The following is a 15,421-nucleotide window of genomic DNA, read 5'->3' as shown; positions in this document are numbered from 1 at the left end:
CGTTGTTCTATCTACAATTACTGTTGAAACAAGCCTTTGGTTATTTTAAATCAGGATTTAAGGCATTTCAAGGAAAATGCGAATAAACTGGGTCGTTTTCATAGGGCACGAAATGGATGAAAACAGGCTGAAACGAGGAGGTTCTATCTAAACTTTTCTGATAAGAAACGCTTGTTTTGAAATGTTTTGCTACGGTGTGCCCTAATGTACAGTCTGCAACACAGGCCTAGATCATTTTAATGCTTTTATTTTTTATTTAACTAGATAAAGGCTATACGTACCTGTAAAAGTACCTGTAAAAGTCAACAAACACAACACACAACACTCCTCCATCCTCAGGACAGAGGATGGAGGAGGAGGGGAGGAGAAAGAAACAGAAAGAAATGATAGAGGAAGGGAGAGAGAGGAGAAGAGGAGAAAGAAACATAAATAAATGATAGAGGAAGGGAGAGAGAGGAGAAGAGGAGAAAGACACAGAAAGAAATGATAGAGGAAGGGAGAGAGAGGAGAAGAGGAGAAAGAAACAGAAAGAAATGATAGAGGAAGGGAGAGAGAGGAGAAGAGGAGAAAGACACAGAAAGAAATGATAGAGGAAGGGAGAGAGAGAAGATGAGAAAGACACAGAAAGAAATGATAGAGGAAGGGAGAGAGAGGAGAAGAGGAGAAAGACACAGAAAGAAATGATAGAGGAAGGGAGAGAGAGGAGAAGAGGAGAAAGACACAGAAAGAAATGATAGAGGAAGGGAGAGAGAGGAGAAGAGGAGAAAGACACAGAAAGAAATGATAGAGGAAGGGAGAGAGAGGAGAAGAGGAGAAAGTGTCATGTTTTGTCTTATATTGTCTTGTCATTTTGCTTTTCCCTCTGTTCGTTTTCCCCCTGCTGGTCTTTTTAGGTTCGTTCCCCTTTTTCTCTCTCCCTTCCTCTCTCTCTTCTCTCTATCGTTCCGTTCCTGCTCGCAGCTGTTCCTATTCCCCTAATCAATCATTTAGTCTTCCCACACCTGTTCCCTATCTTTTTCCCTGATTAGAGTCCCTATTTCTCCCCTTGTTTTCCGTTTCTGCCCTGTCGGATCCTTGTCTATTGTTCACCGTGCTGTGTCTGTGTATCGCCCTGTCGTGTCGTGTTTCCCTCAGATGCTGCGTGGTGAGCAGGTGTCTGAGTCTGTTACGTTCAAGTGCCTTCCCGAGGTAACCTGCAGTTCATGATCGAGTCTCCAGTCTGTTCTCGTCATTACGAGTGGAATTGTGCTTTATGATTGTATATTTACTTTACTGGATTAAAGACTCTGTTTTCGCCAAGTCGCTTTTGGGTCCTCATTCACCTGCATAACAGAAGGATCCGACCAAAGAATGGACCCAGCGACTACAGACGCTCGTAACACTGCCGTCGAGATCCCAAGGAGCCATGCTCGGCAGACACGAGCAGGAATTGTCTGCTGCTCGCCATGCCGTGGAGAACCTGGCCGCTCAGGTTTCCGACCTCTCTGGACAGTTCCAGAGTCTTCGTCTCGTGCCACCTGTTACTTCCTGGCCTGCCGAGCCTCCGGAACCTAGGGTTGTCATGCAGGTGAAAGAGGACCCAAAAGCGACTTGGCGAAAACAGAGTCTTTAATCCAGTAAAGTGAATACAAACAAAAAAACACAACTTTCACTCGAAATGACGAGGACAAACTGGAGACTCGATCTTGAACAGCAGGTGAACAGCAGGTTGCCTCGGGAAGGCACTCGAACCAGACAGACTCAGACACCTGCTCACCACGCAGCATCTGAGGAAAACACGACACGACAGGGCGATACACAATCACAGCACGGTGAATTCTAAACAAGGAACCGACAGGACAGGAACGGAACACAAAGGAAGAAATAGGGACTCTAATCAGGGGAAAGGATCGGGAACAGGTGTGGGAAGACTAAATGATTGATTAGGGGAATAGGAACAGCTGGGAGCAGGAACGGAACGATAGAGAGAAGAGAGAGCGAGAGAGTGAGAGAGGGAGGGGGAGAGAGAGGGATAGAAAGAGGGAAAGAACCTAATAAGACCAGCAGAGGGAAACGAATAGAATGGGGAGCACAGGGACAAGACATGATAATAAATGACAAACATGACAAGGGTTAATAACCCACCTTGCTACTCCGGGCAGCCCACGGAGTGCCGCTCCTTTCTCACCCAGTGTGATATTGTGTTCTCTCTCCAACCCAACACATACTCTAGAGAGAGAGCTCGGGTTGCTTACGTCATTTCACTCCTTACTGGCCGGGCTCGAGAGTGGGGCACAGCTATCTGGGAGGCAAGGGCTGATTGCTCTAACAATTTCCAGAACTTTAAAGAGGAGATGATTCGGGTTTTTGACCGTTCAGTTTTTGGTAGGGAGGCTTCTAGGGCCCTGGCTTCCCTATGCCAAGGTGATCGATCCATAACGGATTACTCTATTGAGTTTCGCACTCTTGCTGCCTCTAGTGAGTGGAACGAGCCGGCGCTGCTCGCTCGTTTTCTGGAGGGACTCCACGCAGTGGTTAAAGATGAGATTCTCTCCCGGGAGGTTCCTTCAAGTGTGGACTCTTTGATTGCTCTCGCCATCCGCATAGAACGACGGGTAGATCTTCGTCACCAGGCTCGTGGTAGAGAGCTCGCGTCAACGGTGTTTCCCTGCTCCGCATCGCAACCATCTCCCTCCTCTGGCTCAGAGACTGAGCCCATGCAGCTGGGAGGTATTCGCATCTCGACTAAGGAGAGGGAACCGCCTGTGCCTCTATTGCGGACTTGCTGGACATTTTGTTAATTCATGTCCAGTAAAAGCCAGAGCTCATCAGTAAGCGGAGGGCTACTGGTGAGCGCTACTACTCAGGTCTCTCCATCTAGATCCTGTACTACTTTGTCGGTCCATCTACGCTGGACCGGTTCGGGTGCTACATGCAGTGCCTTGATAGACTCTGGGGCTGAGGGTTGTTTCATGGACGAAGCATGGGCTCGGAAACATGACATTCCATTCAGAGAGTTAGACAAGCCTACGCCCATGTTCGCCTTAGATGGTAGTCATCTTCCCAGTATCAGATTTGAGACACTACCTTTAACCCTCACAGTATCTGGTAACCACAGTGAGACTATTTCTTTTTTGATTTTTCGTTCACCTTTTACACCTGTTGTTTTGGGTCATCCCTGGCTAGTATGTCATAATCCTTCTATTAATTGGTCTAGTAATTCTATCCTCGTTACTCCTGACGTCACTAGACAATTCATTGTCGAGGTTGACGCTTCAGAGGTAGGCGTGGGAGCCATTCTATCCCAGCGCTTCCAGTCTGACGATAAGGTTCATCCTTGCGCTTATTTTTCTCATCGCCTGTCGCCATCTGAACGCAACTATGATGTGGGTAACCGCGAACTGCTCGCCATCCGCTTAGCCCTAGGCGAATGGCGACAGTGGTTGGAGGGGGCGACCGTTCCTTTTGTCGTTTGGACAGACCATAAGAACCTTGAGTACATCCGTTCTGCCAAACGACTTAATGCTCGTCAAGCTCGTTGGGCATTGTTTTTCGCTCGTTTCGAGTTTGTGATTTCTTACCGTCCGGGTAGCAAGAACACCAAGCCTGATGCCTTATCCCGTCTTTTTAGTTCTTCTGTGGCTTCTACTGATCCCGAGGGGATTCTTCCTTATGGGCGTGTTGTCGGGTTGACAGTCTGGGGAATTGAAAGACAGGTTAAGCAAGCACTCACGCACACTGCGTCGCCGCGCGCTTGTCCTAGTAACCTTCTTTTCGTTCCTGTTTCCACTCGTTTGGCTGTTCTTCAGTGGGCTCACTCTGCCAAGTTAGCTGGTCATCCCGGTGTTCGAGGCACTCTTGCGTCTATTCGCCAGCGCTTTTGGTGGCCGACTCAGGAGCGTGACACGCGCCGTTTCGTGGCTGCTTGTTCAGACTGCGCGCAGACTAAGTCGGGTAACTCTCCTCCTGCCGGTCGTCTCAGACCGCTCCCCATTCCTTCTCGACCATGGTCTCACATCGCCCTAGACTTCATTACCGGTCTGCCTTTGTCTGCGGGGAAGACTGTGATTCTTACGGTTGTCGATAGGTTCTCTAAGGCGGCACATTTCATTCCCCTCGCTAAACTTCCTTCCGCTAAGGAGACGGCACAAATCATCATCGAGAATGTGTTCAGAATTCATGGCCTCCCGTTAGACGCCGTTTCAGACAGAGGCCCGCAATTCACGTCACAGTTTTGGAGGGAGTTCTGTCGTTTGATTGGTGCGTCCGTCAGTCTCTCTTCCGGGTTTCATCCCCAGTCTAACGGTCAAGCAGAGAGGGCCAATCAGACGATTGGTCGCATACTACGCAGCCTTTCTTTCAGAAACCCTGCGTCTTGGGCAGAACAGCTCCCCTGGGCAGAATACGCTCACAACTCGCTTCCTTCGTCTGCTACCGGGTTATCTCCGTTTCAGAGTAGTCTGGGTTACCAGCCTCCTCTGTTCTCATCCCAGCTTGCCGAGTCCAGCGTTCCCTCCGCTCAAGCGTTTGTCCAACGTTGTGAGCGCACCTGGAGGAGGGTGAGGTCTGCACTTTGCCGTTACAGGGCACAGACTGTGAGAGCCGCCAATAAACGTAGGATTAAGAGTCCAAGGTATTGTTGCGGCCAGAGAGTGTGGCTTTCCACTGCAACCTTCCTCTTACGACAGCTTCTCGTAAGTTGACTCCGCGGTTCATTGGTCCGTTCCGTGTCTCCCAGGTCGTCAATCCTGTCGCTGTGCGACCTGCTTCTTCCGCGACATCTTCGTCGCGTCCATCCTGTCTTCCATGTCTCCTGTGTCAAGCCCTTTCTTCGCACCCCCGTTCGTCTTCCCTCCCCCTCCCGTCCTTGTCGAGCGCACCTATTTACAAGGTACGTAGGATCATGGACATGCGTTCTCGGGGACGGGGTCGCCAATACTTAGTGCATTGGGAGAGTTACGGTCCTGAGGAGAGGAGTTGGGTTCCGTCTCGGGACGTGCTGGACCGTTCACTTATTGATGATTTCCTCCGTTGCCGCCAGGATTCCTCCTCGAGTGCGCCAGGAGGCGCTCGGTGAGTGGGGGGTACTGTCATGTTTTGTCTTATATTGTCTTGTCATTTTGCTTTTCCCTCTGTTCGTTTTCCCCCTGCTGGTCTTTTTAGGTTCGTTCCCCTTTTTCTCTCTCCTTCCTCTCTCTCTTCTCTCTATCGTTCCGTTCCTGCTCCCAGCTGTTCCTATTCCCCTAATCAATCATTTAGTCTTCCCACACCTGTTCCCTATCTTTTTCCCTGATTAGAGTCCCTATTTCTCCCCTTGTTTTCCGTTTCTGCCCTGTCGGATCCTTGTCTATTGTTCACCGTGCTGTGTCTGTGTATCGCCCTGTCGTGTCGTGTTTCCCTCAGATGCTGCGTGGTGAGCAGGTGTCTGAGTCTGTTACGTTCAAGTGCCTTCCCGAGGCAACCTGCAGTTCATGATCGAGTCTCCAGTCTGTTCTCGTCATTACGAGTGGAATTGTGCTTTATGATTGTATATTTACTTTACTGGATTAAAGACTCTGTTTTCGCCAAGTCGCTTTTGGGTCCTCATTCACCTGCATAACAGAAAGACACAGAAAGAAATGATAGAGGCAGGGAGAGAGAGGAGAAGAGGAGAAAGACACAGAAAGAAATGATAGAGGAAGGGAGAGAGAGGAGAAGAGGAGAAAGAAACAGAAAGAAATGATAGAGGAAGAAAGAAGAGAGGTTACATCACTAGTGTAATACGACCTCTCTAGTATCCGTGATCTCTTTATTGGCCGTGAGGTTATTCTGGTCATGGTGGCACATTCCAGTTCGGCTCTCAACTCTTCTTGGAAGTAATTTTTCTTATTGCCTTTAGGAGTGCGCTTTCTGGAGTGTGACAGATTTTGCCAGTAGGCCTGGAGACCACAGCTCAGTGAGCAGTCCACTGTCACATTGCCAGTAGGCCTGGAGACCACAGCTCAGTGAGCAGTCCAATGTCACGTTGCCAGTAGGCCTGGAGACCACAGCTCAGTGAGCAGTCCAATGTCACGTTGCCAGTAGGCCTGGAGACCACAGCTCAGTGAGCAGTCCAATGTCACGTTGCCAGTAGACCTGGAGACCACAGCTCAGTGAGCAGTCCAATGTCACGTTGCCAGTAGGCCTGGAGACCACAGCTCAGTGAGCAGTCCAATGTCACGTTGCCAGTAGGCCTGGAGACCACAGCTCAGTGAGCAGTCCAATGTCACGTTGCCAGTAGACCTGGAGACCACAGCTCAGTGAGCAGTCCAATGTCACGTTGCCAGTAGGCCTGGAGACCACAGCTCAGTGAGCAGTCCAATGTCACGTTGCCAGTAGGCCTGGAGACCACAGCTCAGTGAGCAGTCCAATGTCACGTTGCCAGTAGGCCTGGAGACCACAGCTCAGTGAGCAGTCCAATGTCACGTTGCCAGAAGGCCTGGAGACCACAGCTCAGTGAGCAGTCCAATGTCACGTTGCCAGTAGGCCTGGAGACCACAGCTCAGTGAGCAGTCCAATGTCACGTTGCCAGTAGACCTGGAGACCACAGCTCAGTGAGCAGTCCAATGTCACGTTGCCAGAAGGCCTGGAGACCACAGCTCAGTGAGCAGTCCAATGTCACGTTGCCAGAAGGCCTGGAGACCACAGCTCAGTGAGCAGTCCAATGTCACGTTGCCAGTAGGCCTGGAGACCACAGCTCAGTGAGCAGTCCAATGTCACGTTGCCAGAAGGCCTGGAGACCACAGCTCAGTGAGCAGTCCAATGTCACGTTGCCAGTAGGCCTGGAGACCACAGCTCAGTGAGCAGTCCAATGTCACGTTGCAATGTACATATTTCAGTTATGATGTTTTTCTAACTGCCGTTCAGACAGACGGCGCTAAAAGCAACGTTAGGACCCGGACCAGCAACGTTAGGACCCGGACCAGCAATGTTAGGACCCGGACCAGCAACGTTAGGACCCGGACCAGCAACGTTAGGACCCAGACCAGCAACGTTAGGACCCGGACCAGCAACATTAGGACCCGGACCAGCAACGTTAGGACCCGGACCAGCAACGTTAGGACCCGGACCAGCAACGTTAGGACCTGGACCAGCAACGTTAGGACCTGGACCAGCAACATTAGGACCTGTGCCAGCAACGTTAGGACCTGGACCAGCAACATTAGGACCTGTGCCAGCAACGTTAGGACCTGGACCAGCAGTGCTCGCTCAGAACCATATTTGTCACATGCTTTGTAAACTACAGGTGTAGACTAACAGTGAAAGCTTACTTACGACCCTTCATAACATAGCAGAGAGAAAAATAATAACACAATGAATGAATAGACAATGAGTAATAGTAACTTGGCTATACACACGGTGTACCTGTACTGAGTCGATGTGCAGGGGTACGAGGTCATTGAAGTAGATATGTACATACAGTGCATATACTGAGTGTATAAAACATTATCAACACCTGCTCTTTTCAAGACAGACTGACCAGGTGAAAGCTAAGATCCCTTATTGATGTCACTTGTTAAATCCACTTCAATCGGTGTAGATGAGGGGGAGGAGACGTGTGAATTAAGGATTTTTAAGCCTTGAGACATGGATTGTGTATATATACCATTCAGAGGGTGAATGGGCAAGACAAAATATTTAAGTGCCTTTGAACGGTGCACCAGTTTGAGTGTGCCAAGAACTGCAACGTTGCTGGGATTTTCTCACTCAACAGTTTCCCGTGTGATTCAATAATGGTCCACCACGGAAAGGACATCCAGCCAACTTGACACAACTGTGGGAAGCATTGGAGTCAACATGGGCCAGCATCTCTGTGGTACGCTGTTGACATCTTCCAGAGTCCATGTCCCATCTGAGGCTGATCTGAGGGCAAAAAGGGGTGCAATGTTTTAAATACAATTTGTACAACTCAATGCCACTGTCCAGTTTGAATGTTCTAGTGAAGTGTCATGAAATCTCTGACTAGAAATCAGTACAATGCCCCGATTTTAAAACATGAGGGGCGTCCATCGTCTCATCGTCTTTAATGTAACAATACTGTTTTGTAAATGTATAATCATAAATATGAGTCAGTCTAAAAATGTAATTTTGATAAACCTTTGTTGGCCCATGATCTTGACACGAACGTCACTGTGACTGTGACAGATAGAGCCTTGTCATCCTCAGACGTGTCTGCCTTATGGCGGCCATTCTGGTCTTCTGTTCAGATCCAAACACATGGAGACTTCCTGTTTCTCGTCTGACTCCATCAGGGCTCTGGAGCCTCCAGTCCCCCCCCCCATTTACTGGAAGTCCCTATACTACATATCATCCATCACTTCCACAGAGGGAGGAGTAGCTCATCTGAAATCTGGGTCCAGGGTCATGTTCAGTAGGGTACATTTGGATTAGACAAATTCAGGTAGAACCTTCCCGTTTCACTTGATTTCAAAATGTTATATTTCTACTGAACACTACCCAGATACCAACAATCCAATTAAGGTCCTGACATTTGGATTAGGCTGCTCTGGTCATAATGGGATTCTTTGATGATCATTTGGTGGGTAAATTATTCTGTGGGGATAGCTTTCTAGACTGAAGTTTAAGGCTACAAAATAAGTGGGGGATATGATGCCATCAGAAGGGAAGTGGTGGAGGGGGGATTCTGGCTGCACTGTGACTGAACTCAGCACTGTCTTGTTTAGTGGGGAGCGGTCTTTGGCGTGTGTGTGCATGCGTGTGTGTGCATGGGTATGTTCATGCGTGTGTGTGTGTGTGTGTGTGTGTGTGTGTGTGTGTGTGTGTGTGTGTGTGTGTGTGTGTGTGTGTGTGTGTGTGTGTGTGTGTGTGTGTGTGTGTGTGTGTGTGTGTGTGTGTGTGTGTGTGGACACACTTGGGGAACAGATGGGGCGGGGGAGGCAGGGCTCCTGCGCCTGAGGAGCTGTACTGTGGAGCTGCGGAGCAGAGTGACGCCCACGGCCGCCCCGGGCACCAGTTACCCGCTATCCAGCACGTGGAGCGCTTCCAGAACCTTCCACAGCCTGGCACAGATAGGAGCCCTATGCCATCTGTCTCCCAGGGACAGACTCCAACCCCCCCTACCACCAACCCTCTCCCCTGCCGCCCGCCGCCCGCCTCCTTCCATGGTGAGGAGCGAAGACGCACGGAGCAGAGCAACAGTTATGTGATGGTGCGTGTTAGTTTGGTGAACAGAGGGGACTCAGGATCATGTTGGAGTAGAGTGATGACTATGACTCAGTGAGGAGACAGATATTATCTCGTAGATATAAAGATACTTTCTGTAATTTGACTTGTTGCTGTTACTTTGATTTAATACTATTATAGTTCGGGCCCTGAGTTTTTCCTGCTGACATGAACGTCTCCTGTCCCTGTAAACTCCTTCCCATGCAACAGGTGGTTCAGTGATGTCAATGTCAAGATCTGACTCACAAATGGTGTATCTCTGACTGTATCCCACCTCCTAATCTCTCACCTCTTTCTCAGTCCAACAGATCGTATATCACTGACACCAATGACACCAGTTTATGCTCCAGTCACTCACTGATTAGTTCCTAAATCCTCACAACACATGGATTTGACTAATTTATTGTCTGTTAAGCAGAGTCAATAGCTTCCTGTTATAATGATGCGTAAGCCAATGGCAATGTCACACTACTGTAGCTTCCCACACTAAACACAGGCACATAATGTCATCGTTACTACGGCTCTCCTCCTGGCTGTGGCCTGACCAAGAAAATCATCTGGGTTCAGAATTTTCCCCTGGTCAGATGGTGGGGCCAGGAAAAACATAGGGCTCAACCCATTACCCTTGAGCCTCATGATTAGAGAGAAAACTTCATGAACTTGATAAAAACCATACACCTACCCAATTGATTTACTCCAGATATATCCAACTCTGGCAAAAATGAACTAGTTTCGTGGTGGAATCACATCTGTGTTAAGACATTGGTGCGGCTGGCTTCCGGGTTGGATGCGCGCTGTGTTAAGAAGCAGTGCGGCTTGTTTGGGTTGTGTATCAGAGGACGCATGACTTTCAACCTTCGTCTCTCCTGAGCCCTTCGGGAGTTGTAGTGATGAGACAAGATAGTAGCTACTAAACAATTGGATACCATGAAATTGGGGAGAAAAACAGGGTAAAAAAATAAATAAATAAAATTCTGTATTTGGTTAGGTCAGGGTGTGACTAGGGTGGGCAATCTATGTTTTCTATTTCTTTTTTGGCCTGGTATGGTTCCCAATCGGAGGCAGCTGTCTATCGTTGTCTCTGATTGGGGATCATATTTAGGCAGCCTTTTCCCACCTGTTGTTTGTGGGATCTTGTTTTTGTATTGTTGCTTTTGAGCCCTACAAGGCTGTACGTTTTGTTGGTTACTCTTTCTTGTTGTGTTGCTGGTTATCATTAATAAAAAATGATTAACCTTGGTCCTACCATCCATACAACACATCCATACAACGACGAGCGTTACAGAAGATCCCACCACAACTGGACTAAGCAGCGTGCCTGGGAGGAGATGGCATCCTGTTCTTTGGAGGAGGTCGAGGAGAGAATATCCTGGACTTGGGAGGAAGTCTTGTCAAGACACAAAAGCCTGCCGTGGAAGCAGGCGGAAGCTGCAAAGGAGCAACAACGACGACACCGTGGTTCGCGACCACAACGGAAGCGCGACAGGCAGCCCCCAAAAATGTTTTGGGGGGGGACACGGGGTGGTTGGCGGAGCCAGGGTTTGAACCAGAGCCAACTCCCCGTACTCACCGTGGGGAGCGTGTGACCGGTCAGGCACCATGTTCTGCATCCTGTTTTGCATCCTGTGCCAGCTCCCCGCACTTGCTGTGCGAAGGTGGTCCTTTGTCCAGGACGCGTTGTGCCAGCTCTATGCTCCAGACCTCCAGTGTGCTTCCACGGCCCAGCATATCCTGCACTGGCCATACATCCTGTGTCTCCAGTGCGCCTTCACAGCCCAGTGCGTCCTGTGCTAGCTCCCCGCACTTGCCGTGCGTGGGTGGTCATTTGTCCAGGACGCGTTGCGCCAGCTCTACGCTCCAGTCAAATCATCAAATGTATTTATATAGCCCTTCGTACATCAGCTGATATCTCAAAGTGCTGTACAGAAACCCAGCCTAAAACCCCAAACAGCAAGCAATGCAGGTGTAGAAGCACGGTGTCTAGGAAAAACTCCCTAGAAAGGCCAAAACCTAGGAAGAAACCTAGAGAGGAACCAGGCTATGTGGGGTGGCCAGTCCTCTTCTTGCTGTGCCGGGTGGAGATTATAACAGAACATGACCAAGATGTCCTCCAGTATGCCTCCACGGTCCAGTATATCCTGTGCCAGCTCAATGCACACGAGCCTCCAGTGATGATTCATGGCCCGGAGCCTCCAGTGATGATTCATGGCCCGGAGCCTCCAGTGCTGATCCATGGCCCAGAGCCTCCAGTGATGATCCATGGCCCGGAGCCTCCAGTGATGATCCATGGCCCGGAGCCTCCAGTGATGATCCATGGCACGAAGTCTCCAGTGATGATCCATGTGCCGGAGCCTCCAGTGATGATCCATGTTCCGGAGCCTCCAGTGGTGATTCAAAGCCTTGGTTTCATGCATGTCAACATCAGAAGCCTCCTCCCTATGTTTGTTTTACTCACTGCTTTAGCACACTCTGCTAACCCTGATGTCCTTGCCGTGTCTGAATCCTGGCTCAGGAAGGGCACCAAAAATTCAGAGATTTCCATACCCAACTATAACATCTTCCGTCAAGATAGAACTGCTAAAGGGGGAGGAGTTGCAGTCTACTGCAGAGATAGCCTGCAAAGTAATGTCATACTTTCCAGGTCCATACCCAAACAGTTCGAACTACTAATTCTGAAAATTACTCTCTCCAGAAATAAGTCTCTCACTGTTGCCGCCTGCTACCGACCCCCCTCAGCTCCCAGCTGTGCCCTGGACACCATTTGTGAATTGATTGCCCCCCATCTAGCTTCAGAGTTTGTTCTGCTAGGTGACCTAAACTGGGATATGCTTAACACCCCGGCAGTCCTACAATCTAAGCTAGATGCCCTCAATCTCACACAAATCATCAAAGAACCCACCAGGTACAACCCTAACTCTGTAAGCAAGGGCACCCTCATAGACGTCATCCTGACCAACTGGCCCTCAAATACACCTCCGCTGTCTTCAACCAGGATCTCAGCAACCACTGCCTCATTGCCTGTATCCGCTACGGTGCCGCAGTCAAACGACCACCCCTCATCACTGTCAAACGCTCCCTAAAACACTTCTGTGAGCAGGCCTTTCTAATCGACCTGGCCCGGGTATCCTGGAAGGACATTGACCTCATCCCGTCAGTTGAGGATGCCTGGTCATTCTTTAAGAGTAACTTCCTCACCATTTTAGATAAGCATGCTCCGTTCAAAAATGCAGAACTAAGAACAGATACAGCCCTTGGTTCACTCCAGACCTGACTGCCCTCGACCAGCACAAAAACATCCTGTGGCGGACTGCAATAGCATCGAACAGTCCCCGCGATATGCAACTGCTCAGGAAGTCAGGAACCAATACACGCAGTCAGTCAGGAAAGCTAAGGCCAGCTTCTTCAGGCAGAAGTTTGCATCCTGTAGCTCCAACTCCAAAAGTTCTGGGACACTGTGAAGTCCATGGAGAACAAGAGCACCACCTCCCAGCTGCCCACTGCACTGAGGCTAGGGAACACGGTCACCACCGACAAATCCATGATTATCGAAAACTTCAACAAGCATTTCTCAACGGCTGGCCATGCCTTCCGCCTGGCTACTCCTACCTCGGCCAACAGCTCCGGGCCCCCGCAGCTCCTCGCCCAAGCCTCTCCAGGTTCTCCTTTACCCAAATCCAGATAGCAGATGTTCTGAAAGAGCTGCAAAACCTGGACCCGTATAAATCAGCTGGGCTTGACAATCTGGACCCTCTATTTCTGAAACTATCCGCCGCCATTGTCGCAACCCCTATTACCAGCCTGTTCAACCTCTCTTTCATATCGTCTGAGATCCCCAAGGACTGGAAAGCTGCCGCAGTCATCCCCCTCTTCAAAGGGGGAGACACCCTGGACCCAAACTGTTACAGACCTATATCCATCCTGCCCTGCCTATCTAAGGTCTTCGAAAGCCAAGTCAACAAACAGGTCACTGACCATCTCGAATCCCACCGTACCTTCTCCGCTATGCAATCTGGTTTCCGAGCCGGTCACGGGTGCACCTCAGCCACACTCAAGGTACTAAACGACATCATAACCGCCATCGATAAAAGACAGTACTGTGCAGCCGTCTTCATCGACCTTGCCAAGGCTTTCGACTCTGTCAATCACCATATTCTTATTGGCAGACTCAGTAGCCTCGGTTTTTCGGATGACTGCCTTGCCTGGTTCACCAATTATTTTGCAGACAGAGTTCAGTGTGTCAAATCGGAGGGCATGTTGTCCGGTCCTCTGGCAGTCTCTATGGGGGTGCCACAGGGTTCAATTCTCGGGCCGACTCTTTTCTCTGTATATATCAATGATGTTGCTCTTGCTGCGGGCGATTCCCTGATCCACCTCTACACAGACGACACCATTGTATACACTTTCGGCCCGTCATTGGACACTGTGCTATCTAACCTCCAATCGAGCTTCAATGCCATACAACACTCCTTCCGTGGCCTCCAACTGCTCTTAAACGCTAGTAAAACCAAATGCATGCTTTTCAACCGATCGCTGCCTGCACCCGCATGCCCGACTAGCATCACCACACTCGATGGTTCCGACCTTGAATATGTGGACACCTATAAGTACCTAGGTGTCTGGCTAGACTGCAAACTCTCCTTCCAGACCCATATCAAACATCTCCAATCGAAAATCAAATCAAGAATCGGCTTTCTATTCCGCAACAAAGCCTCCTTCACTCACGCTGCCAAGCTTACCCTAGTAAAACTGACTATCCTACCGATCCTCGACTTCGGCGACGTCATCTACAAAATTGCTTCCAACACTCTACTCAGCAAACTGGATGCAGTTTATCACAGTGCCATCCGTTTTGTCACTAAAGCACCTTATACTACCCACCACTGCGACTTGTATGCCCTAGTCGGCTGGCCCTCGCTACATATTCGTCGCCAGACCTACTGGCTTCAGGTCATCTACAAGGCCATGCTAGGCAAAGCTCCGCCTTATCTCAGCTCACTGGTCACGATGGCAACACCCATCCGTAGCACGCGCTCCAGCAGGTGTATCTCATTGATCATCCCTAAAGCCAACACCTCATTCGGCCGCCTTTCGTTCCAGTACTCTGCTGCCTGTGACTGGAACGATTACAAAAAAATCGCTGAAGTTGGAGACTTTTATCTCCCCTCACCAACTTCAAACATCAGCTAGCTGAGCAGCTAACCGATCGCTGCAGCTGTACATAATCTATTGGTAAATAGCACACCCATTTTCACCTACCTCATCCCCACAGTTTTTATTTATTTACTTTTCTGCTCTTTTGCACACCAATATCTCTACCTGTACATGATCATCTGATCATTTATCACTCCAGTGTTAATCTGCAATATTGTAATTATTCGCCTACCTCCTCATGCCTTTTGCACACATTGTATATAGACGCCCCTTTTTTCTCTGTGTTATTGACTTGTTAATTGTTTACTCCATGTGTAACTCTGTGTTGTCTGTTCACACTGCTATGCTTTATCTTGGCCAGGTCGCAGTTGCAAATGAGGACCTGTTCTCAACTAGCCTACCTGGTTAAATAAAGGTGAAATAAAAAAAATTAAAAAATTAAAATGGGCCGGAGCCTCCAGTGTTGATCCATGGTCCAGAGCTTCCAGTGATGATCCATGGCCCGAAGCCTCCAGTGATGATCCATGTTCCGGAGCCTCCAGTGATGATTCATGGCCCGGAGCCTCCTGAAACAAAATATTTTTTATTTTGAAAAAAACAAGAAATAAGACCAAAAAAAACTGAAAACTTGAGTGTGCATAACTATTCACCCCCCCCAAAGTCAATACTTTTTAGAGACACCTTTTGCAGCAATAACAGCTGCAAGTCTCTTGGGGTATGTCTCTGTAAGCCTGGCACATCTAGCCACTGGGAGTTTTGGCCATTCTTCAAGGCAAAACTGCTCCAGCTCCTTCAAGTTGGATGGGTTCCATTGGTGTACTATAATCTTTAAGTCATACCACAGATTCTCAATTGGATTGAGTTCTGGGCTTTGTCTAGGCCATTCCAAGACATTTAAATGTTTCCCGTTAAATCACTTGAGTGTTTCTTTAGCAGTATGCTTATGGTCATTGTCCTGCTGGAAGGTGAACCTCTGTCCCAGTCTCCAATCTCAGGTTTCTCTCAAGAATATCCCTGTATTTAGCACCATCCATCATTCCTTCAATTCTGACCAGTTTCCCAGTCCCTGCCAATTAAAAACATCCCCACA

Source organism: Oncorhynchus gorbuscha, linkage group LG11 (genome assembly GCF_021184085.1).
Source record: "Oncorhynchus gorbuscha isolate QuinsamMale2020 ecotype Even-year linkage group LG11, OgorEven_v1.0, whole genome shotgun sequence".
NCBI classification, from domain to species: domain Eukaryota; kingdom Metazoa; phylum Chordata; class Actinopteri; order Salmoniformes; family Salmonidae; genus Oncorhynchus; species Oncorhynchus gorbuscha.
Note: the sequence above shows the minus strand (reverse complement) of the source record.